Source organism: Cajanus cajan, chromosome 10, assembly GCF_000230855.2.
Source record: "Cajanus cajan strain Asha chromosome 10, NIPB_CcT2T_4, whole genome shotgun sequence".
Lineage (NCBI taxonomy): Eukaryota > Viridiplantae > Streptophyta > Magnoliopsida > Fabales > Fabaceae > Cajanus > Cajanus cajan.
In genome coordinates this window covers 2,658,563-2,686,193 of record NC_138526.1, presented here as the reverse complement: position 1 = coordinate 2,686,193, position 27,631 = coordinate 2,658,563, and the positions used below count along the sequence as shown (strand labels likewise).

The 27,631-nt window shown below is 32.7% G+C and overlaps 1 pseudogene; it reads left to right on the top strand.

The window, feature by feature from the left end:
- Positions 1–333: 333 nt before the first annotated feature.
- LOC145952755 (uncharacterized) lies at positions 334–2,396 on the top strand (annotated as a pseudogene).
- Positions 2,397–27,631: the final 25,235 nt, after the last annotated feature.

The following is a 27,631-nucleotide window of genomic DNA, read 5'->3' as shown; positions in this document are numbered from 1 at the left end:
GAAGAATCAGATAGAACATTGAAAATTTTTATACTGATTCATCTCAATTACCAAGACTACATTTAGTTCTCAATCTAGCTAAATCCAACCAGATTGAGTTTTACTGTTTTTAAACAAAGATACAAGTATTCTTTGACTTGCTTCTTCAAACAACTATCCAAATATTCTTTTAACAGCAAGCTTCTTCAATGAGATGTACTGTATGTTTCGTCTTATTTACAACGTCTTATAGATGATCTATGTCTTACATTTCATCCGATAATATTTTCAAAAATATTTTTCAAAGACGTTTTTGTACACATTTTCTCTTTATAAGAATGTTTTGTTTGTTAGCATTCAAATTCTAAGTTCAATGGATCCATGATCATCTTTTGACTTAATAGTTACTATTTCATAAATTAAAGAGCCAGTAATTTATAAACCTTATAATAAATTATAAAATTAATAATTTTTTTAAATGATATATACATGTGCATGCATGTGTATACATATATACATAATATTTATTATTCATTAAATATATTCAGACAATCAATAGTAGATATATAAAAAAAAATTATATCAAAATAATTTTTTATTTTGATTGTTGAAAATAAATACTTTATTTCCATTCCTGAAATCTATTATTGCTATGATGAATTTAGACAATCAACACTACTAGTCTTATTATGTGATTAAAAATTTATTATTACAAAGTTTATTATGTATTTTTTCTTTCAAAATTAATGCAAAGTCATGTTACAACATTACTACTTTTATTACATAATTAACAATATTTTTTTTAATTATTTTGGGTAATACAAACCTAAAAAAGAAGAAAAAAAAAACAACTTCGATGTCATGAAAAATATTATGCCTATCATAATGAAGTATGAAATCATAATGAAGGACACAACTGACATGTCTAAAGAGCAACTTCGGTGTCATGAAAAATATTGTGCCGATCTTAAGCAAAAACATGGATTTTAAAAATTGTATTAGTTATTTAAGTTTACTTGTTTTGTTTGGGTAATGTAGCTATTGGAAACTAACCGTTGTAAAAGTAGTCATTGGAAACTAATCATTATGAATCATGCTATATATTTATGTGATGCTTTGTCATTCTCACATCTTCTCTTAAGCTTACATAATATTTCTCTCTTAGTCAAACACTTAAGTTATCCATAAAATGGACCTCAACGATGAGTTGGACGCACTATTGGATCAAGTCTTAGATGAGTCACTTGAAGAGAACACAATGGAAGAAGTGATAAGGTTGATCCTTGAATCAATAGGATCCAACAACATTTTTCGTTGTTCACATAGAAGAAAGGTGGTACATTGTAATCAGGAGAAAGGTTATGATCAATTGTTCAATGACTATTTCTCCGACAATTCGGTGTATACAAAGACTCAGTTCCAAAGAAGGTTTCGTATGCGAAGGCATGTATTTTTGAGAATCGTAATAGTCATAACCAATCACGATAAGTACTTTTGAATGAGGGTAGATACAACATGTAGAAGAGGCCCATTACAAAAGTGCATTGCTGCTCTTCATTTTTTAGCTCATGGCTCACCTGCTAATAATGTAGATGAATATATTCACATTGGTGAAAACACTGTTGTGGAATGCTTTCAACGATTTGTATCAACTATTTGTGCAATATTTGGGGATGAGTACTTAAGGAAGCCCAATAATGAAGACATAGAATGACTTCTACAAATAGGAGCAGCATGTGGCTTTCCAGGTATGTTGGCTCAATTGAATGTATACATTAGGAATGGAAAAATTGTCTTGTTGCATGGAAAGGTCAATTTTGTCAAGGTGATCATGCAAACCCGACAATCATTCTTTAAGCAATTACATCACAAGATTTGTGGATTTGACATGCTTTTCTTGGTACTGCAGTGTCAAACAATGACATTAATGTGTTAAATGCATCTATTGTGTTTAATGAAGTTATTTCGGGTCGTGCACCTACAGTGAATTTCACCGTCAACGAACCTAATATGATATGGGATACTATTTGGAGGATGACATTTATTTAGAATTTGCCACATTTGTGAAGACCATTTCAATGTCACAAGGGGAGAAGCAAAAATTATTTGCAAAACGACAAGAGTCGACCATAAAGGATGTAGAACGTGCATTTGGGGTGCTTCAATCGCGATTCACAATTATTCATGGTCCGTCACATTTTTGGGATGCTCATACCATGAAGAATATATTTTATGCATGTATCATATTGCATAATATGATCGTTGAGGATGAACAACACACTTATCAGAATCATATTGATTATGATATTGTTAGAAATGAAATGTTGACATTGGACGTATCTTCAGATTCCCATTCCAATTTCAGATATACATACTTTGAGAGGAGAACAACAGTTCAAAACAAAAATAAACATTGACAACTTCAAGCGAATTTGGTCAAACATATTTGGCAACGATTTGGAGTAGAAAATAACAAAAATTAATTTAATGTAAAATATTAAAATTTTCATTATAATGTATTTTTTTCAACGTTTTTATTTTAAATTTTTATATTAGTATGTATTTCAATTGTTACCATTTTATTTATATGTTATTTAAATATCATTATTTATAAATTAAAAAATTATTACATATTTTAAATATTAATTTTTTTTTCAAAATTAAAAAAAATTGTTACTTGATATGCAATAATTAAAAGTAAAATTTTAATTTAAAGGTACCATAATTTTAATGAAATTCAACATAAAAAAATATAAAATATTAAGTTCCTTAGAGTTGCTTGCAGAAGCTCTTGAAGTGAAAATAGAGTAAAGTTACTGACCACTAGACACATGAACCCATGCACCAAACAATTATTTAGAGTTGCTCTCATTGGAGATGCTCTTATAAGGAGGGATAACCCCACATGCGTAGTCTCTAAAACAAACAAATATGACCCATAATTAGGACCTAATTTAGACATAAAGTTTACATACTAATTTTCTCTCAGAGAATGGCGAAAAATAACCTTTCAAGCTTGCTAAAGACAGTCTTTAATCTTGATAACAATCACCACATACCTATGGTAAGGAAACATATCTCCTTGAAGTAAATTGATAGCATTTAGAGAGTTTGAGACACAAAAGAATATCTAGAAAATTATATCTCCATGCCAACTCCAAGCAATGTAGTATCATCAATAATTCAGCCTCAAGATTATATGTAACTCTAGCATCTCCATTAAACCATTTAAATTATGGTTGGTTAAATATTAAAAAAAATTGTGCAACATTAATATTAGAAAGAAATAATTATAAATATATATATATATATATATAATAATTTCCATACCTAGTGGTGAAAAATTAGAATACCATGCATAGAAAGAAAATATATATAAATACTTATAATAATAATAATAGATATTAAAAATTTCTAATTAATAAGTTCACATTAAATTAAGAGTTGTATTTTTATTTGCTAAATGTCATATGTGTAGTAATTAATATTCATAATTTTGTGAACAAAATTATACAAATTTATACTAATATATAATTTGCATAAGATACGTTGTTTTTTTTTTAAATACTTGTTATTGGGTGTTTATATTTAGCTCAATTCTCTATGTATGATTTGTCAATATTTATATATTATATGCAAAGAAAAATTACTTCAATCAAATTATTCAATTGTGAAAATAACACTTTGATAAAGTAACACAACACCAAACCAAAATTTATTGTAAAAATTATTTCTCTACGACAATCAAAATTCACTTTAATTAGATGGTTAAATTTTGACACAAACTTTTTTTGAGCCCTTAGTAGAAAATTTTTATTATTACCCAAACAAACAATGTATCTTATATCAACTTCATCAAATAATCTTTTGAATGTAGGTTTTGTGATAACAATTTCATTTACACTTTGTAGATTTAATGAACTTTTGGTTTTAGAATCTCCATCTTTAATATCAATCTAAAAAATGTCATAATAAATTTAATCAATAATTAATACTATATTTTATTAAAAAAAATTAAAGCCTAATGTATTCTATAAAATGAATTGTATCAAAGATTTGACATTAGCTAATGAATTGAAGGTGTCCATTAATTTTGCTTCCTCCTTATGTGACACCCTCTATCCCTTATACATAATAATAAAAAAATCTAAAAAGGAAATAATTTATAAAATAACTCAACACTAAGGTAAAAATACCACATTCTAAATTCAAGATTCAAAAGACTAAATCAAACTATTACAAGAAATTGCAGAAATATTTTCAAAGGAAATTAACTAGAATCCTCATTGCAAAAGAATAAAAAAGTAATCCTATATAAATCCCAATGTCACATGTAATCAAAGCATTCTCATCCACCACCTAAACTTCTTCAAATTGGAAACCACTTGTATATACATCAGAAAATAAGCACAAGGAAATAGGGGAGTGAGAACATATCTCACTTCGACAACTGGTACATGAAAAATGCCATGTAGCCACACATAGACACTGTGTACTTAAGTGATTATGATAAGTGATAAATTGATGAGTGATGAATTGTGAAGTGATAAAGTGATAATTGATTAATTGGGAAGTGATAAAGTGATAAAGTGATATGTAACAAAACGTGATGTGCTATGAATTATAAGTGAATTGATTATGCATTATAAATGCATTGAGTCTATGAAATATCTTGAAATTTAAAGAAAGTTTACTACTTAAAAAAATATCAATCTCTATTTTACAAACATAGTTCAACTGAGATATTTAATTCAAATATAATAATTAAGAGTTACATTTTGGATATTTAAATTTATATGATGCAATATATGTTGTTTGAAGTATCCTTGAAAAGTTTTTTGTGTTTTAAAATTGATTTACTATGTCTAATAATTTTTTTGCATGTAATTCGTGTACAAATATGCAAAACGATTGTTTATTGAATTGATTATAAATGCATGGGGTACAAATCTTATATAATAGTGAGAAAGGTTCTTTTTAATAATAGGATTTAATTAACTAATTAACTAATGACGCCAACATGCCCCCACAAGATGGTGGTGGAGGAATCAACATCAATCTTGGATGTCAGGCCATTGGTCTCTAGTAGAACTAAGAGGTTTGGTGAGGAGATTTGCTAGTTGGTGGTTGGAAGGAACATGAGAAACACCGAGTTTCGTCTTGTTGACTAAGTCACGAACAAAATGATAATCAATAGCAAGATGTTTCATACGAGAGTGAAAAACAAGATTGACACAAAGATACGTAGCTCTAATATTGTCATAGTAAATATGCAGGTTATCTAGAAGTGGCAGATGAAGTTTCTTAAATAGTTCTTGGAACCAAAAAAGTTTAGTTATGAATGACCCAATGGTGAGATACTCTGCCTCTATGGATGATTTGACCACAATTTTTTACCTTTTGCAAGACCAAGAAATAACATTTGATCCTATGTAAATGATGTATGCAATAGTGGATTTCATGTCAACAGAATCTCCAACCCAGCTATAGTCACAAAGGCATGAGGCGAAGAATCTCCACCCCACAAGATGGTGGTGGAGGAAGCAACACCAATCTTGGATGTCAGCTACTGGTGTCTGAAATTAGCAGAAAAACACATAGAAGGGGGTTGAATGTGTGTGTGCGAGAACGAAGAAATTTTAAAACTGTTTTCACAAAGAGATATTTTCCGTCTAAAAACAATATTATCTTGAACACTTGAAAACTGTGCAAGGTTGGCTCAACAAAAGATTTTTCGTCTAAAGGTTTATTGTCTGCACAAGGAAAATGTTTCTCAAGAGGAAAATGTTCTTTAAGATGAAAAGTTACGCAAGTATATTTTTCGTCTGAAGATAGTTGTAGTGAAAAATAATTAGTGGATGAAATTTTTAGTATGATATAATAGCTAAATAAAATTATGTCTGAAAATAGATAAAGAGTGTAAAGAGTTTTATACTAGTTCGCTCAACCTGAGCTACGTCCAGTCTCCTTCAATTAAAGGGTTCCACTAATCACAACAAATTACAAGCATTATCAACCACTTCTGGTTTCCCAAGTATTATCAACCACTCCTGGTTCGTCAACTTCACTTGTCAATGCTAGTATTCTTAAACCACTTATGGTTCATCGAGTATTCTCAACCACTCCTGGTTCTCCAAGTATTCTTTCAAATAGCCTTTCTAGGCTTTACAATAAATGAATGATTTGAGTGTGTGTATAACTCTCACAGAGAGGATATGATAATTTTTACACTCGCTTAAGGTATTCAACTTTAGTTTTACAAAGATGTGTATTCTGAGTGTGTGTGTGTTACTCTCACAGAGAGGATAGGATAATTTCAACACTCACTAAGATAAGTTATCTTAGATCTACACAGATATTCAAGACTTTACAGGAAGAGATTTAATGTTCGTTTTTGCTTATTACTCGTTTATTCACTTTTCTACATTCTTCTCTTGTTTGGTCTTGATATTTATAGCTTCGTGGTAAATTTACCCGTTTGAATTTGAAAGTGTTCATTGGAGCGGAGCTTTCCATTGGTGCAGATAGTAGTTCGTTCATGGCCATATGGATCTTTTCATTTAATGCATTTGATCTTGCATTAAATGTTTGCTTTGCCAAATCTGTGTTACGTGAAGTCTTTTGCGTAATTTGTTCACTTTTATGTCTAACTTCTGAGGTTAGAAGAAATACACACAGAATGGGGGGATTGAATGTGTGTGTTCGGATTCAAAGGAAAAATTTAAAGTTATTTCGCAAGAGTACTTTTGGTTGGTAAATTTAAGCAGAATTTTTCGTCTAGTGATTTTTGTTTAACAAAACTAATTTTCAACGTAGAAGATTAAGTAAACTAGTTTTCAGTTTGGAAAATGTTATCGTCTAGTAAAATAATTTTAACAAGGTCAAGTAAGTTTTCGTTCAAAGCTTTGTAGAAAAACAAAGTAGATCAATAGCAAAGTATGTAATGCTGAAAAGTGAAGAGAATGCATAGACAGTTATACTAGTTCACTCAATCTGAGCTACGTCCAGTTTCCTTCCGCATAAGGGTTCCACTAATCACAAAGGATTACAAGTATTCTCAGTCACTTATGGCTCGTCAACTAGACGTTAGTATTCTTAACCACTTCTGATTCACCAAGTACTCTCGACCACTGCTGGCCCATTGGCTTCACTCACCAACGCTAGTATTCTCAACCACTTCTGGTTCATAAGTATTCTTTCTACCAGCCTCTTCAGGCTTTACAATAATTGTAGGTTTTGAGTGTGTGTATAACTCTCACAAAGAGGATAAGATAATTTCTACACTCACTAAGGTGCGTAACCTTAGTTTTTCAAAGATAAGTGTCTGAGTGTTTGGTTACTCTCGTAGAGAGGATGAACTATTAGCAACACTCACTAAGATAAGCTATCTTAGTTTTTACACAAATATACAGGAATTTCTTATAGAAGAAAAAAAATAGTTTATGTTCTTGATTTTCCTTTTTGTATTGCACGTTTCTCTATTTCTCAGTTCTCTTCCTTCTTCTTCTTGGCCTCGATACTTATAGACTTTTGATAAATCTGCCCGTTACTTTTAATTTGAATTTTTTTCGTTAGTGTAGCCTTGTGTCGTTGCAGATGGAGGCTTTGTTCATGTTCATGCAGATCTTCTCATTTAATGTGTTTGATCTTGCATTAAATGTTTGCTTGTATTTGTGGAGCTTCTCTATGTAGTTGATTTCTTTGATATCTGACTCCAATCATGATCTAGGTATATTTGTACTTTCCTCATTAGTTTAGCCGTTGCGGTGCTGTCTTTTTCTGAAAAGTAAGTGTCCTTTCTCTGACGCACTCAACTTTGACTTGTGAATGCATGCTTGCCCAATTTTTTATTCATGATGATGTCCTCTTGTGTTTTTTGTATAATTTCTTTCAATGTGATTAGTGGACTTTAGACGTGCTTCAACATTCTTGACATCGTCTAGTTACAAGATACTACGTCTGATCTTGACTACCCTTTTCGTTTGAGTATGGAAGTGATAACTTCGTCTTCTAGTTTATATTGATTCTTTTTGATGGTCACTTCATGTTGAAGTCTTGGCCATTCATGTTGATGTCTTGGCCAATTTGCGTCTGATGCCTCAAGCTTCTATTGATAGGCTTTGTATTTTCTTTAAGCTTGAATCAACCTTAGTCTTGATGTTGGCCTTTCTATCATTTGATGTTTTTTCTAGCTAGATTATGCTTGAACATATTCCACTATTTAAACTTTTCGTTATCCGACTGAAACACTAATGCACATGTTAGTAATAACAATATGTATTATATTTGTCATATTCAAAACCTTGGTGGGAATTGTGAATGCGCTTCGTCTGACTTAACAATCTCCCCCTTTTTGATGATGACAAATATAATCTATCAAGTTCATATCAGATACAGAGCAGTGTCATGTAATATCATGTAATGTAAGGGATACTATAATCATTTTGTTTCTTGAAGTTCTTCCCTCTATGTTAATATTCTCCCCCTTACTACGTGATCGATTTAGTTTGATAGATTTTTTTTTATATTACTTCTCTCCCGCTTTGAAATCAACAAAAATAAATAGAGGGTGAGTATGAAATTCTAGTGATCATCTATCAATTCCATTCCTAGCCTATCTCTCAGCCAAACATATTTATCTTCTCGAAGGGGTTTGGTGAAGATATCAGCATGTTGTTCTTCAGTCTTAACATAAATCAGTTCAAATGTTCTTTTTTGCACATGATCTCTAATGAAGTGATGTTTAATCTCTATATGCTTAGTTCTAGAATGCAGAACAGGATTTTTAGAAATGTTAATAGTAGCAATGTTATCACAGAGTACAGGAATACTGTAATAGCCTGATTTTCACAGATTGTTTGAGGGCCCAAAAGCCCAATAGGGGTAATTTAGTAGCCCAGAATGGGTCGTTCTCAAATTAGAATGGGTCTTTCCAAACTACTAACATGAGAGTGATTTTGTAGTCCAGTACGGGTTGTTCCCAAACTGGAACGGGCCGTTCCAAAATACAAAAATTGTCTACAAATTTTAGATGGGAACGGGGCATTCCCAAATTGGAACGGGGCGTTCCAAATCACCAAAAATGCCTATAACCCTAGTTAGGAACGGGCCCTTCCAAGTATGGACGTTATGGGTTAAATGCAACCCTAGAACGGACCGTTCTGGTTTGAGAACAGGTCGTTCTAGATGTGAATTTTACACATGTCATCAGAGTCTAGAACGGGCCATTCCAGATTTGAAACGGGTCGTTCCGACGACGCTTGATACCTATAAATAGAGAGCTCTAGCACTCCCAAAAAACACACCTTTCAATTCTGACTTCTTTTAGTTTTGACTCCTTTATTCTACATTCTTTTCTTTTCCTTCTACACTCTCTAAAGACCAAGGGGCACTTAGAGGAGGAGATCAAGGAGATCTCTTTTTTAGTTTCAGCTATTGTTTATCCAGGTACGGGGGAAAAAGGGATTATTTGTATGCAGAGTTACATGAGGGAATTGGGTAGAGAAAGAGTCCCTTAGAATTATGGGTAATTTTATAATTGTTTCTATTTGAGGAATTGATGATCCCATTAGATTCTGTATGTATTAAGGATTAGAAATATATATTTCATTTGTGAAAATGATGATTTGGGAGAGAGAACGAAATTGTAGAAAAGTGCATATGAGTTAGGTTTTGGAAAAATTGGGGGTTTTACTATTTGATTTAATATTGTATTAAATTGGTGAATTAATTGGGTTTTATATTAATTTATAAATATTATTGTTATATTATTGTTATAGATGTGTATTCATGGTGAATTGCTTGATGAGTATGTGAATCATTGTATTGTGTTGACTTATCTGTATGTAATATGGAATTTGAGTTATGAAATGAGATGTGTGGAATGTGAATGAGATGTGATTGTGGATCCTCATACTGATGACCAGGGGTGAGCACGACCCTAGAAGGTTAAAAGGGTAGCGTGACCTTGGTACAGTGTTATGTCAAGGGTGAGCACGACCTTAGGCTGCTTAAAGGGTAGCGTGACCTTGGCACAATGTTATGTCAGGGGTGAGCACAACCCTAGGCTAAAGGGTAGCGTGACCTTAACATAGTAAGATTTGTGATGATTGTGATTATGATGTGATTGTGGTTCCTCATACTGATGACTAGGGGTGAGCACGACCCTAGACTGTTAAAAGGGTAGCGTGACCATGACACAGTGTTATGTCAAGGGTGAGCACGACCTTAGGCTGCTAAAAGGGTAGTGTGACCTTGGCATAGTGTTATGTCAAGGGTGAGCACGACCCTAGGCTGAAGGGTAGCGTGACCTTGACATAGTAAGATTTGTGATGATTGTGATTGTGATGTGATTGTGGTTCCTCACACATATGACCAGGGATGAGATGACCCTGGGTAAGTGATGCTACAGGGATGGCGTGCCCTTGGCATAGTGTGGGATGAGTGAGGCAATTAATACGTATCACTTGTGTCTAGAGTGGCACGACCTTGAGGTGGTGTGACCATTGACATAGTGTTAATTGTAAGATTTGTGATAGACTGGTGTGATTGTGAAATTGTGATGTGAATATGATACATGATTGATAGAATTAGAATGTATGGATATGCTTGTAAAGACTTCATTAATTGATGAGATTATGTTGTGTTTTTCCTTGTGTGCTTTACATATAGATGTTTTCTTTTCTCACCGTGCAATTGTGGATGTTTTAGGTGAGGAAGATCCAGCTATGAGTAACATCTAGAATGCCAACGGTTGAATTGTGGGTATACTTTGATATTGTGACATCGGGGCAGAAGATTTCTAGATTATTAATTTTTATATGGATTTGGAGTTGTACTTATTACTTTAAAAGTAATTTGTAAACTCTTACGTTTTATTTTTCAATGTTCATTTTCAATCATTTTGGATATTGAAGAACATTTGTGAAAGTTTTTACGTGAACCCTTTTACTAGTGTTGAAAATTTTATTTCCTTAATTTAATTACATTATTACGCTATATGTATTGGGGTAGTAAGGGTGTCACAAATACTACTTTCGTAAATGTCATAGTCTTCCAGTTGATGTTTAATCCATAGTAGCTGCGTGAGACATTGTCCTGAAGCAACATACTCAGCTTCACAAGTGGATAGGGTAATCGTGCTTTGCCTCTTGCTAGTCCATGAAACTAAGCAGCGACCAAGAAAATAGCATCCTCCGCTAGTGCTCTTTCTCTCCCATTTGTCTTCTGCATAATCTACATCACAATATCCTAGAAGAGAAAAGTTCTGGCTTCTATAGAAGCTGATGCCTAGGTTAGGTGTTCCTTTTAGATATCTTAAAATTCTTTTAATTGCTTGCAAGTGTACCTCCTTATGTCGTACTTGGAACCTAGCACAAACGCAGATGCTGAACATGATGTCGGGTCTCGACACTGTTAGGTACAAGAGAGAACCAACCATTCCTCGGTACATTGTGCTATCAACATTTGGTGATTCTTCGTCTAGACCAAGAGTTATTGAAGGATGCATTGGTGTCTTCATTGGTTTCGCATCTTCCATCTTAAACTTTTGTAGCAGTTCTTTGGTGTATTTTGTTTGATGAATTTTAACACCTTCGTCTGACTGTATGATTTGGAGTCCTAAGAAGAATTTCAGTTCTCCCATCATGCTCATTTCAAATTCATCCTGCATAAGCTTGGAAAATTCTTGGCAAATATTTTCATTAGTGGCACCAAAAATTATGTCATCAACATAGATTTGGACTATTATGAAATCATCCTTGATTGTTTTCCTTGATTGCAGCAGTGTTATCACAAAGTACAGGAATATTACTCTCATAGATGTCGTAGTCTTCTAACTGATGTTTGATCTAAAGCAATTACGTGAGGCATTCTCCTACGGTGACATACTCAGCTTCGCAAGTTGATAAGGCAATCGTGCTTTGCCTTTTGCTAGTCCATGATACTAAGCATCGTCCAAGAAAATGACATCCTTTGCTAGTGTTTTTTCTCTACCATTTGTCCCATGTGTAATCTGCATCACAATATCCTAATAGAGAGAAATTTTGGCTTCTATAAAAGTTGATTCCTAGGTTAGTTGTTCCTCTAAGATATCTTAAAATATGTTTAACAGCTTGTAAATGTACCTCCTTAGGTCTTACTTGAAATCTAGCACAAACGCACCCTGAACATAATGTCTGGTATGGATACTGTTAGGTACAAAAGTGAGCTACCATTCCTCGGTACATTGTGTATCTACGTCTGGTGAATCTTCGTCCAGACTAAGAGTAGATGATGGATGCATGGGAGTCTTCATTAGTTTTGCATCTTCCATCTTATACTTTTTCAGCAGCTCTCTTGTATATTTTGTTTGATGAATTTTGATCCCTTGGTCTAACTGGACGATTTGAAGTCCTAAAAAGAACTTCAGTTCTCCCATCATGCCCATTTCAAATTCATCCTGCATAAGCTTGGAAAATTCTTGGCAGAGATTTTCGTTAATAGCACCAAATATAATGTCATCTACATAAATTTGAACAATTATGAAATCATCTTTCATTTCTTTTCTAAACAAGGTGCTATCAATTTTTCCTCTAACGAAATTGTTTCTTATTAGAAAAGAGCTTAGTTTATCATACCACGCTCGTGGTGCCTGTTTTAGTCCATACAATGCTTTGTTTAATTTGAAAACATGTGATGATAGCAAATCATTTTCAAAACCAGGGGGTTGGCTTATGTAAACTTCTTCTGAAATTGTTCCGTTTAAGAATGCGCTTTTAACGTCCATTTGATATAGTTTCATGCCAGTACATGCAGCAAAAGCAAGCAATATTCTAATTGCTTCTATCCTAGCAACTGGTGCAAAAGTTTTGGTAAAGTCAATACCTTCTTATTGTGAGTACCCTTTTGCAACTAACCTGACCTTGTTCCTTACGACATTTCCTGTTCGTCCAATTTGTTTCTATACACTCATTTCGTACCAATGATCGTTCTATCCTTTGGTATTGGAACGAGTTTCCAGACGTCATTTTTCTGGAATTGGGTGAGTTCTTCTTGCATGGCTTGAACCCAGCTTTCGTCTAACAAAGCTTCATCTGTGGTTCTTGGTTCTTGATTTATGAATCTGTTAGGAGTTATTTTATGAGTAAATAATGTAGGCAAATCTTGCATATAAACTGACAAAGCAGATCAATAAGGGGTAGAGAGTTTTGTTCTCTTTTATTTTATTAACAACTTGGTGACACAATAGGCAATATCAAGTCAAGTTAAGGATAGATATTGTAGAGACCCAATAACTTGGCGAAACTCATGCACATCAAACGATGAGGTGTCATTACAGTTAGAAGGATTGATCAAAATGGACATTGGTGTACAAACTGGCTTGGCGTCGTGCATGTTGTGTTTATGCAGCTTATCACGAATGAAGTGATGTTGGGTGGAGAAAAGTCCATCCAATGTAGGGATCAATTCAATACCAAGAAAGTGACTTGGTGACCTAAGATCTTTAAGAGAAAATTGGTGGCCAAGTGATAACTTAAATGAATGAAGAAATTTGGGATCATTACATGTGAGCAAAAGATCATCAACATATATGAGAAAGTAAGCCGATATGAGGCCTCAACAATACACAAATAAGGACATGTCGGATCTTGAATTGGTGAATCTAACTTTGAATATAAATTGTTTTAGAGCAAGGAACTAGGCCCAAGGGGCTTATTTAGGACTATATAATGCTTTGCGAAACTTGCGCACATGATCAGGGAATCAAAGATGAATGAAGTTGGTGGTTAAGACATGTAAATGTCCTCTTCAATAGTGTCATGAAGAAATGCATTATTAGCGTCCATGTGAGATAAGGGCCAATGTTTGGAGAGAGTCACACATAGGATCAACTTGATTGTTTGGGGCTTAGTGATAGGGCTGAATGTATTAGTGTAATCAATACCAAGTCACTGATGAAATCCTTCAACCACTAGACGAGCTTTGTAACAAGCAATGGAACCATCTATGTTCTGCTTGAGACAATATACCCATTTATTACTAATGATGTTGTGTTGTTGCTTGGGAACTAGAGCCTATGTGTCATTCGCCATTATTGTATTGAATTCATCAAACATGGTAGCTTTCCATTTAGGGACTTTAAGAGATTGAGTGAGGCAAAAAGGTTCAATGTGTTTTGGCATTGGATATTTGGTGGTTATGTTAATTTGTTTGGGTTTAAAAATATCATTTTTAGAATGACTAATCATGGGATGGGTTGAACGGGGGTGCAATTCATCTGCAAGAGAATAATTATCAGAAGAAAAAGTGTGCAAGTTGCATTTTGTTGACCCAAGGGTAGTGAAGTGATAAGGGGTTGGACAGGCAAAAAAGGAATTGATAAATTTGGTTGGATGACAGGATTTGGTGAATTTGAATGGATAATAGAGAAATTAAGGACCCTTGGTGGTGGAGTGGTACAATCTGAAATTGGAGTATTGCATTGGACAGTGGGTTGCGACACATGAGTGGGACCTGAAGAAGATTGGGTTATTTGTGTGATGATGTAGGTGGGGAATGTTGTTTCACATAAGTGGTAAGGGACAAGGAAGTAAATTCGATAGATAAGGGAAAAATCGTTTCGACAAAGTGAACATGATGGGAGGTGTAGATCTTTTATGAGGGTGGATGAAAACAAAGATAGGCACTTTGTGTATTGTTATATCCAATAAAGACACACAGTTCAGATATTGGCTAAAGTTTGTTTTTTGTGTATGGTGCAAGCCATGGAAAACATGGACATCCAAAGAATCGTAACTTTGAGTAGTTTAGGGGTGTTCGAAATAAAGTTTCAAAAGATGTTTTAATTATGAGAACAAGGGTGGGCATACAATTTATTAAGTAGGTTGTAGTTTGTAATGCATATGACCAAAAGATGAGTGGTAGTGATGCATGATGAAGTAGGGTTTGGGCAATTTCGACTAGGTGGCGATGTTTACATTCAAATAGGCCATTATGTTAGGGAGTGTATGGAGGAGTTGTTAAGCGCAAAATCCTATGTTTTTGAAGAAATGGTCTTGATTGATATATTCGCCACCATTATCATTGTATAATGTTTTAATCTTGCAATCAAATTGGTTTTTGACTAAGGATTTAAAAATAAGGAAGATGATCGATACATTAAATTTTAACTTAATGGCATGTGATGCTCAAATAATTCATCAAACAAGTGCTGGAATATAAATTGTTACAATAAGAGATAAGATTTTGAGTAACTAACTTGCTAATTATGCTAACAATAAGATATAATTAACTAATTAACTAATCACACCAATAATTCGATATATGTAAAATTATGAAATTTGGTTGGATTAATTATCTTTGGAGCATTATTTGATTATTTCCAACACATGATTGATTTATTATACCTTAAAGGGAGATTTATGGATATTATTATAAATTATTTAATTCTCGTGATTTAATTTCATTTAATTAACAAGTTTGAAACTTGATTTGTTGTTGATTGAATTTGAGTTTTAACAAATATGTGATATTGTTGTGCACCTTTGATATTGAGGGAACATGTGAATTGTGATAAATGATTGAAAAGCCTAAGTGAAACTTAGATGTGATGGAAATTGTGAAATGTGGATCCACATGATATGTGGAAGTGATTGTATAAATGAGTCTAAGTATAACTTAGCAAGGATGTGACTTATGAAATGTGTAAATGAGAATGCTAATTATGTGATCATGCACGTGGTTTGTATGAAATTCATCAATTGCATAAGTGTTTTTTGATGGATATGGTGCATAACATCACTAGGGGAGACCCCCTTGTGTAAAAGATTGGGGATTAGTCATCGGAAATAGTTTGGCTTGAGAAACTCCAATCTTACCCATTGTGTGCATGAGGTGGATCTTGCGCATGCAAGTTAACTATCCCAATGAGACCCTAGTAGTATATCCTTCTAGTGTAGAGTGTTGTGATGTTTTATAATTCACACATCAATACTCAATTATAACATATCCAGAACATCTAATTACACCACAAATTACACTAGGTTCAGATTTAATCCCTCACTCACATACATACAGACATAACCTAAGGATTTGGGGTCAATCTTGCTACCTACCAACTAATTTGAACTTATAAAAATCGTACTGAATTTAAAAGAAGTTCACTTAAATTGAATTACACTACACATTAGTTCCAGTGAACTGAATTGAACTATTCTTTTTGTTTCATTGAACTGAACTGCAATTCAAACTACATTAAACTATTATGATACTTGGAATTGAACTATTTTGACATGTTAGTCCGTCAAGATAGGAAAAAATTGCATACAAGGGTTTCTTTGCATCACTACACAAACTATCATAAACATGTGTGTATTTGAAAAAATCAAGTTCAACATCATGAATTACGTCTTCTAGTTGATTGTCCATTTTTAAATCAACTTCTTCTTGTGTTTGAGACACCTGTGCGCTTGACACATCTAAAAATTCACCATGTTATACTCATATTATATAACTTTTTAGGAACCTATCACACAGAACATGCTCTCATATAACCTTTATGGGATTGCTTTACAAATTCAAGCAATTCATACAAGGATAGTAACATTCATTTATGCAAACTTAAGAAACTCTTCCACTTTGTTCTCTTATTCAATAGTTATGTGTAAATATTTGATCCAACTATGATCCATCACTATTTTCATCTAACATAATCCATGTAAACCTCACTTTTAAATACAAGGTGCAACCTTACTAATTCAGTAAGATAATTCTTTATACTTGATTATTATGTACAGGTCTAGTCTATACATTAAATTTAACAAAATTTTGGCAATATTTTGTATTGATTTCTAAGTACACAAAATGAAAGAGGTTACATCAAATTCACTATAATCAATTTATGCACTCTAAGAATAAGGAGAAATATTATAAACAAAAATCTTATCAAATTTAAAATAACCTCTACATATATTAATCAATTATAAAAAAAAATATCTTCCCAAATTGTCCAAATGGACAATCCAATATTCAATAAAATAATTATATATTAATTGTATAATATTTGTATTCAACCTCAACTAAAAAACTAAAAGGGTATATTGGATTGAGATTTTATAAGACTATTTTAGTTAAAAAAACCTTGTAAAATTTAAAAGACTTTGTAAGAATGTTATGACTTTTAAGATTTAAAAAAAAAACTTTGTAGGAATATAATAACTTTTAAGATTTTCTAAAAGACTTTTATAATCAAAATTTTGTGATATGGATTTTAATTGATTTATATTATAAGATTTCAAAAGATTTTGTGAGATTTCAAAAGACAATGTGATTTTTATTTTTAAAAATAATACAATTAAAAAAATATGATTTTGTGATAAGGTTTACATAAAGAAAAATAAAATCAATACAAAATTTTCAATCTTTTAATAAACAATTGATTCTATTTTGATCTTCTCCTTAGTAACATTTTTCTACCTATATCTCTTCATGAATTGATATTTTCTCAGTCATTCTAATGAATTTTAACAATATGTTAAAAAAATTTATATTTAATAACAGGTAAAAGTTTTAAAATTGATTGGCATTATGAGTTGACTCATTGGCTCACTAGTCACTAGATCAATCTAGGTTGAACTCTTTATTTTACAGCCCAATAAAAGATTGTGCCAATTGGATTGGTAAAAATTAGGCCAAAAGGTACTTATTTGGTTTGATGATTTTTTCCCTTTTGAAATTGCATGTAAAATTATTAAAAATAAATAGTTATTCCAAGTTACACACACATATTAATTTAATTATATTCAAGTTGGTATTGCATATAACTTAAATAGTAACACTTTCACTCTCATAATCATACACTCAAGGTTTTTATTTTTATCATTTTTAAAGGTATATTTTAGATATTAATTTTATAAACAACTAAAAAGTTTCTCTTAAGTTGTGTTTGGATGAGGAAATATAAAAGTTGAGATGCTTGAAATTTTAATTATTTTGCATGAATAATTTAATTTAAACTTCTTAAATTTCAAATACTTAATGTATAAACATTTTTTTTATTATATTTTTTAAAATTTGATATTACAATATTAATTTTTATTAAAAATAAATAGTTAATTTTTAATAATTAAAAAAATTTAACAATAGATAATATTTAATAATTCAAAAATTATTTTAAATATTTAATAATTAAAAAAATAAACATTAATAAATTATACATCAATGAGAGAAGAAGAATAATTTTGATAGATAAAAAAATAGGAAAAATAATAGAGAGAAGAAAAAAAAAAGATAAATGAGAAAGATGAATAAAAAGAGAAAGAGAAATTGAGATAGGGAAGAGAAGAGAGAAAAGAAGCAAGAAAGACCATAAAGAAAGAGAGAAAAATATGAGATAGGGAGAAAGAGGGGAAGAGATAGATGAGAAAAAAAAAACAAGAAAGACAAAAGAAAAGATTTATGAGAGAAAAATAAAGAGGATAAATAGAAGAGAAAAAAGTCATGCAAAATCTCAAATACTTTTATAAGATTGTTGGATGAGTGAATTACATATAAGTTTTAATATAAAAAGTCTCACAAAATTCATTATTCAAAATAATTCATTATTACATAATTTTCTTATATTAAAAAAAGTCTTCATTGAACACCATAATACTTTTTTTTTAAAATCTATTGAAATCTTAATTCAATATAACTTCCTAAGGTTCGGTCACATCAATCCTAATAACTATAATAAGACATCAATAACTACTATAAACTATAAATATAATAAAATACATAAAATCAATCTTATAATAAACACATAATCAAGCATGAACCACAAAAATTAAATTAGTAATAATTGAAATATTAATTTAATTATTACTCACTTAATTGAAATAGGAATATATTTTTTATTAATTATAATTTATATAATACATATCTCAAAGGGTACTTAAAACATATCTAACTTAATATCCAATATTGTGAGGATATCTAAAATATATATAACTTTATATTTTTAAGTGATATTCTAATTAAATAAATTATTAACTTGTTTTGGGTTTATTTAACTAGATCTTAGGTACCTGTTACATTTTAAAGATAATAATACAGTTTTATAAATTTTATTTTAACTTAATTATATTTTCTAAATAAATCCAATTTATGAATTTATTTAAATAGTTCATAATGTGCTAAAACAACCTTTAAAGAATCTCAAATCAATCCCAATAACACAACTCCAAATAAATCCCCTAATTGAGCCATCAAATAGCCACAAAGTCATAAAACCCTCAAATATGCACAACGACAAAGCCACAAAATAACAACTTCAATAAAAAAATTCACCCATTCACATAGAGACCAATCAAACACCTTTTTATTTTTTATTTTTTTTATTTATGAAAAGCTAGGAATGTTAAGCATTACTATAGAATCAATACATCCCAACAATGTTGACACCCTAAGGCTTACCAATTATTTGCAACACCCCCTAAATAATATTAAAAAGATAAAATTTAATAGAGAAATTCATAAGGGGACTAGACCAATACCCATGATACATTTAACAAAATCCAAACATTGGCAAACTACAATGATTACGACAAAAATCTCCCCTAACAAATTTAGGAAGAAGGTTCCACCAAACAAATTTATGTTCAATCCCATAAAACACAAATTTATCAACACAAGTATTACTCTCCAAAAAATATGAGATGAAAATAATTGCATATGCGAACATAATTATAGATGTTGCTTCCTTCTACTTCTTATGTTTCAAGGAACAATAGTAACATCTCTTAAGACTGTTAGAACCAATTTAGAATCATATTCTAACCAAAGGTTATGCCAACCAACATCATAGACATGCTTAATAGCCATCATAACAACTACTAATTCAGCTTAAAAGGCATCCAATGAACCCAAATATGTTACAAATCCACCCATAAATCCAACACCTAAATTAGTTCACAAACTAATTCACCTATGGACACAAAACCTACACCAAAATCAACCCTATGAGCACATAAAACAAAATTCTATGTGCACCCAAACAAGCACCTACAAGCAAATAAAATATGTTAAAATCATTATCAAACCAACCCTAAATCAATGTCCCTAAACAAGTTTGATTGAGCTTTACTTGATGACATAAAAAATTTAATTCAAATTATTTGAGTTAGGTTGATCATGAACACTTCTACTCAACCTTGTAATTTTAATAATTATTAAATGAATATTCAGTAAAAAAAAATTAGGTTACAATCCTAATTTGGTCCCTTATAATATTTTAAAGTTTTAATTTGGTTCCACTTTAATTTTTATGTTCAATTTGGTCTCAATTTATTTAAAATACTTCAATGTGGGACTTCCGTCCAAATTTCACTAACAGGGTTAATTGTTGACCACGTGAATGCCTACGTGGATTTACCATAGGAATTACGGGCGTCATTCTCACGGCTCTAACTTAGTAGACTTTTGATGTCATTCATTCTTGGGAATCACGGGCATGATTGAGAATCATGAGTGTGATTCTCATGACTCTTACTTAGCAACTTTTTGATGTCACTCACATTGTGGGAATCACGTGTGTAATTGAGAATCATGTCACGACTCTTCTTTCGTATATTTTTGATGTCATTCACGTCGTGGGAATCACAGGCGTGATTGAGAATCACGAGCGTTATTCTCACGGCTCTTACTTAGCAAATTTTTTATGTGATTCACGCCGTGGGAATCACAAGCGTGATTCTCGAGCTCCTACTTAACAGATTTTTAACCTGATTTACTTAATACTGTCATAAGTAATGTCATACATAATTGTCTCATAAACTTCAATATTGTCATATAATTAACACTTAATATTGTCATACACAACACTGTCATAAAAGGAAATTACATCATAAATAATTAATTAACCCTAAACACAAAATACTATCTATTTCAAAATAAAATCTGTGACACCCTCTACCCAACATACATATACAATAATTATAAAAATAAAATTCTTCATCATTAAAAACCAAATCTCCAACCACATAAGGGTAAAGAGTTCACATGCATAAACTTAATCCAAATAACATGTCAGTGAAATTACAAATAAATAAAACTGAGTTTTCAAATAGTTTAATGGAAATAACATCCTAAACTAAGCCTAGCTATGCCCCGATGTCACATATCCTATTAGAGCATGCCCAACTGAAACCTAAGCCTCATCACCAACATCCTCATGCTAATGATCACTTGCAACGCAATTTAAACACATACAAAGAACAACAAGGTAGTGAGAAACATCTCACTCAGGTTCAGGTGCAAAAATAAAGATTAGATAGCACACACACACAACAAATATATTACAAGTCACAAGCACCAATCACATATAAACAATACACATACATAATCAGTATCACATTTACACTCATTTATCATACAATAATGTCATGGAGTCGACTCATAAACGCATGCATGTGGCACCATACGGAAGTTTCACATTTCTCATCACTTCATGAATACATCACTGGTGACCAAAGGTACACCTAGAATAGCTTGTTACATCACTGGTATGCAGCCTAAGCGGCACACCTGGAATAGATCATTTCATCACTGGTGACCCAAGGTACACCTTGTTAGCTTGTTACATCATTGGTGACCCAAGGTACACCTTGTTAGCTTGTTACATCACTAGTATGCGACCTAAGCGGTACACCTGGAATAAATCATATATGCACATGATGCATGTCACACATTCACTATTTCATTGACTCAACATTTCACTTGTCATGGAATTTCATGTCTTATCTCATTTCATCACATTTCACATTCTCATAGTCATAGTTTATCTCATTTCATCACGTTTCACATTCTCATAGTCATAATGTTCACATTAGCACATTCTCATTCACATCATGTCTCATGTCATTTGTTCAGATTTCACATAGTCATACTCATAATTGTTCCTCATAGGTTTCGCACAGGAACCCACAGAGTACTCTAATTCATATAAAAACTTATCTAATTTTGAAATCAAATACATATTTACACTTTACATCACACAAGGAACGCAATAAAACATTCAGAAAGCAAAACAGAAAACATCCATATTTTGTCTATTTCTCATAGGGTTCTCTCAGGAACCCACAAAGCACTCTAATTCATATCAAAACATTTATTTTCAAAATTAATCACATATTCATACATCACATCCAACAAGGAACACAACAGAACAATCAAAAGGCAAAATAGAAAACATTTATATTTTTCTTGTTCGTTCCTAAAAGCATACACCAGGCAAGGGATTGGGGGTCAATCCTACTACCCAATAATTATTCCCACACCCCCAAGCGAGGTTTCTCACTCCCCCCTTACCTGGATAAGTAGAAGACGAAGCTAGAGCGGAATCTGGTTGATCTCCTTTTCTTGGTTCTCCTTGGTCTTCAGAGAGTGTGTCCAAAAGCAATGCCATAGTCTGTTATTTATAGATGTCAGGAGTGGCCAGAACGGCCCATTTTAGACCCGGAACGACCCGTTTTAGACTCATTCATCATGTGTAAAATTCACATCTAGAACGAGTCATTCTTAAATCAGAACGACCCGTTCTGGGATTGTGTTTTAACACATAATGACCATGTTTGGAATGGCCCGTTCCCAACTAGGATTATAGGCCATTTTAGTAGTTTGGAACGACCTGCTCCAGTTTGGGAACGACCCGTTATGGGCTACCAAAAATAGGTTTTTTTAGTAGTTTGGAACGACCCGTTCCAGTTTAGGAACGATCCGTTCTGGGCTACTAAATTACCCTTATTGGGCTTTGAGCTTTCAAATAATCTATGAAAATCGGGGTGTTACAACTCTCCCCTCCTTTTTGAAATTTCGTCCCTGAAATTTACCTGAAAACAGAAATGGGTAGGCTCCTCGCATCTTGCTTTCTAATTCGTAAGTCGTAATCTCTCTAGTCCCCTTTCGGAAACTATACTAGTAGGAAAACCTATATAACCTCACTACCTCACTGATGTACAACTCTATCAATCTCTCTAAGGAATATCTATTATCAATAAGGGTAAGACAAGCAAACTTGGTGAGTCTATCCACTATAACCCAAAAAGAATCAAATTTCATAAGCATCTATAGGCAAACCTACAACCAAGGTCTATCTACACACCATCTCACTTCCAAAATGGGATGTCTAAAGGTTGTAAAAATCCTAAAGACTTATAGTGTTCTACCTTAGGCTTCTGGCATACTACACACGAGTACATAAATTCCTCTACTCCTTTCTTTACCTTAGGCCACCATGCTTCCGTTGCGCCACTCTGATACATCTTAGTAGCTCCTAAATGAATGCTAAGAGTACTCTTATGTCCTTCCTCTAAGATCATCTTCCTAAATTCAGGATTACTAAGCACCTAAATTTTATTCTTGAATTTCAAAACAACATCAACTCCTACTCAAAAAGGGTTATCTATACCCCTACCAATCCTCTCTACTTGGTTCACTAAGAAAGGATCTAACTCCTGTGCTTTTATAATCTCATCCATTAATTCACTAATCACTTTCAACATACTCAATTAAATGCTCCTAAGGGTAATCTCACACACCAAGCTTAAGTCTCTAAACTCTTCGATTAAATCCAACCTTTAAATCATCAAAGATGATAGGTGAATGGTCATCCTAATCAAGGCATCTGCCACAATATTAGTCTTACTTTTATGACCCTCTCCAAGGATCAAGTGCCTAAGTGTAAGTTCACTATGTACTCATACTCGATCTTCAAGTCTTGTCACCAAAATGAATCAACTAATTATGTTTCTCCATTTTCCTTCAACAATTCATTCGTCACTCTAGTCATACCTAGTTTCACATTACTAGGAGTAATCTCACAAGTCAAACTTAAATCCTTAGACCGAGCCAAAAGGTCCATCTCTCTAATCTTAAGGGAAGTTAAATGTAGAGGTTTCCTACTCAAAGCATTGACCACCACATTGGCTTAACCCAGATAACAAATAAGATCAAAATCTTATTCCTTAAGAAATTCCAACTATCTCCTTTGTCTCATATTTAACTCCTTCAAGTCAAACAAATATTTAAGGCTCTTATGATCATTAAATACCTCAAGCTTAGAATCATATAGGTAGTGTCTCCAAATCTTAGTATAAATATTACAACCGCTAACTTAAGGTCATGGGTAAGGTAATTTCTCTAATGAATTTTCAATTGCCTAGAAACATAAGCTACTACCCTTCCTTCTTGCATCAACACTTCATCCAAACCCATCTTTAGAAGCATCACTATATACCACATAAGACTTACTAAAATCCGGTAATATTAACACTAGCCAATCTTTCCTTAAGAGTTTGGAAACTACTCTCACACTTACTATCCCACATAAAGGCAACTATCTCTTCCTGGTCAATCCAATCAAAGGTAATGCTATCTTAGAAATTTCCTCAATAAATTTCCAATAACAAAGAACTAACCCAAGAAAACTCCTAACCTCATTAATAGACTTTTGGTATCTCCCACTTAAGCACAACTTCTACCTTAGGTAGATCTACGTTATACCTCCGCTAGAAATTACAGGGCCTAGAAAACTCACCTCATACAATCAAAAATCACACTTAGATAACTTAACGTAAAGCTGTCTTGGATATATTTTCACCCTCAACTCCAATATGATATCACATCCTAAGGTCAATCTCACTAAACACACAAACATTCACTAATTGATCCCTAAGGTCATCTATCCACATATCAACATACATGCATATCAAATCATATTAGAATACCTACTTTAAACCTTCATATATACCATCTCTAAGCATGCACGAATCAATCACCGTTTACTCCATATAGCATGTACATGAACCAACTTTACCACATAGCATCATACAACCTTAAATAACCTTTCATTCCATATGACAATGTCTCAAAACATCATAACCAAATTAGTTTTTATCATTGCATTGCCTAATCAACCTAAAAACATTATTACAACATACATCTCCCTTCAACAACTGTCAAAGAAATGATATATAAAGAATTATACTCATCCAAATGATCTCAAACATATCACAAAAGAAAGCTAAGAGAATAAGCTACAACCCTTATGAAGACATGAGATTCTAAAAAAAAATAATCTTCTTAGCTTAAAAATTCCAAAACCACAACAGATATATTTAGCGCTAACAGCTAGACCTCTAATTACCAAAGCAGCTATAACTAGAGTTCTAGACCTCCGTTCTACCTGATCCTAGTTCCATTGGAAAGATAACATCCAAGGCTTCAACTTTCCTGAAGACTACAAAATCTAATTTTGTCAATACGGTACTCATACTGGCACAACAAAATTGCAGTGAAAACATCCTCTACACTAGACAATAATAGTGTATCAACATCTAAGGCCACGAAAATACCTCAACCCTTCCAAACTCACTCCTTTCCCCCTCAAACTCATACCCAAGCTTCCCATTACAATCCTAAACCAAAATAACTCATATATTCAGCGCAAAAGACTTAGAAACTGAAATAAAACTTACATGCTACCTAAACCATAAAAGGTTAACATGCAAGCACCAACAGTCAAGGCAATTACCAACATTACAATCTCTCATCAAGAATACCAAAACTGCAATTCTCAACATACAACATCCTTGGATTCAATCGCTACAACTATAGATTTTAGGAACTCTATCAACCATAAACTCTCAATACACTCAACAAATCAATGTCTCACCCACATCCAAGGTTCCAATAGTTTCTAGTTGATTAGGATGATGCTTCCTCCACTACTACTTCTTACGTAAGCAAGAAGTATCAAAATAAACAAGTAATCATGAGAATGAAGAAAAACAATCATAAATAGCATCATTTAAGCTATATCATGTCTATCAGCCAAAGTCTGAGGAAACGGTACACACAATTAAATAAACAACAAACATAATCAATCATCACACTAGCATATCAATAAGTTCCACAATCAATTCATTCCATCATTCATCTACCAAACAAGCATAGTAGACTCATAACCCACGACCGATTGGATCAACCTGCTCTGATATCACTAAATGTGACACCCTCTACCCCAACATACATATCCAATAATTATAAAAATAAAATTCTTCATCATTAAAAACCAAATCTCCAACCACATAAGGGTAAAGAGTTCACATGCATAAAATTAATCCAAATAACATGTCAGTGAAATTACAAAGAAATAAAATTGAGTTTTCAAATACTTTAATGGAAATAGCATCCTAAACTAAGCCTAGCTATGCCCTGATGTCACATATCCTATTAGAGCATGCCCAACTGAAGTCTAAGCCTCATCACCAACATCCTCATGCTGATGATCACCTGCAACGCAATTTAAACACATTCAAAGAACAAGGGAGTGAGAAACATCTCACTCATGTTCAGGTGCAGAAATAAAGGTTAGATAACACACATACACACAACAAACATATTACAAGTCACAAGCACCAATCACATATAAACAATACACATACATAATCAGTATCACATTTACACTCATTTATCATACAATAATGTAATGGAGTCGACTCATAAATGCATGCATGTGGCACTATACGTAAGTTTCACATTTCTCATCACTTCATGAATACATCACTAGTGACCAAAGGTACACCTAGAATAGCTTGTTACATCACTGGTATGCGGCCTAAGCGGCACACTTGGAATAGATCATTTCATCACTGGTGACCTAATGTACACCTTGTTAGCTTGTTACATCACTGGTATGCGGCCTAAGCGGCACACCTGGAATAGATCATATATGCACATGATGCATGTCACACATTCACTATTTTATTGACTCAACATTTCACTTGTCACGAAATTTCATGTCTTATCTCATTTCATCACATTTCACATTCTCATAGTCATAGTTTATCTCATTTCATCACGTTTCACATTCTTATAGTCATAGTGTTCATATTATCACATTCTCATTCACATCATGTCTCATGTCATTTGTTCATATTTCACATAGTCATACTCATAATTGTTCCTCATAGGTTTCACACAAGAACCCACAAAGCACTCTAATTCATATCAAAACTTATCTAATTTTGAAATCAAATACATATTTACACTCTACATCACACAAGGAACGCAACAAAACATTCAGAAAGTAAAACATAAACATTCATATTTTGTCTGTTTCTCATAGGTTTCTCACTCCTCCCTTACCTGCATAAGTAGAAGACAAAGCTAGAGCGAAATCTGGTTGAACTCCTTCTCTTGGTTCTCCTTGGTCTTCAGAAAGTGTGTCCAGAAGCAATGCCAGAGTCTTCTATTTATAAATGTTAGGAGTGGTCAGAACGACCCATTTTGGATCCGGAACGGCCCGTTCTAGACTCATTCGTCATGTATAAAATTCATATATAGAACGGACCATTCTTAAACCAGAACGACCTGTTCTGGGATAGTGTTTTAACACATAACAACCATGTTTGGAATGACCAATTCTTAAACCAGAATGGCCCGTTCCTAACTAGGGTTATAGGCCATTTTAGTAGTTTGGAACAGCCCGTTCCAGTTTGGAAACGACCATTTTAGGATACTAAATCACCCTTATTGGACTTTGAGCCTTTGAATAATCTGTGAAAATCGGGGTGTTACAAAATCAGCACACAACAATCTTCAACTTTGTCATGGTTTCCATTGTGGTCGTGCTTTC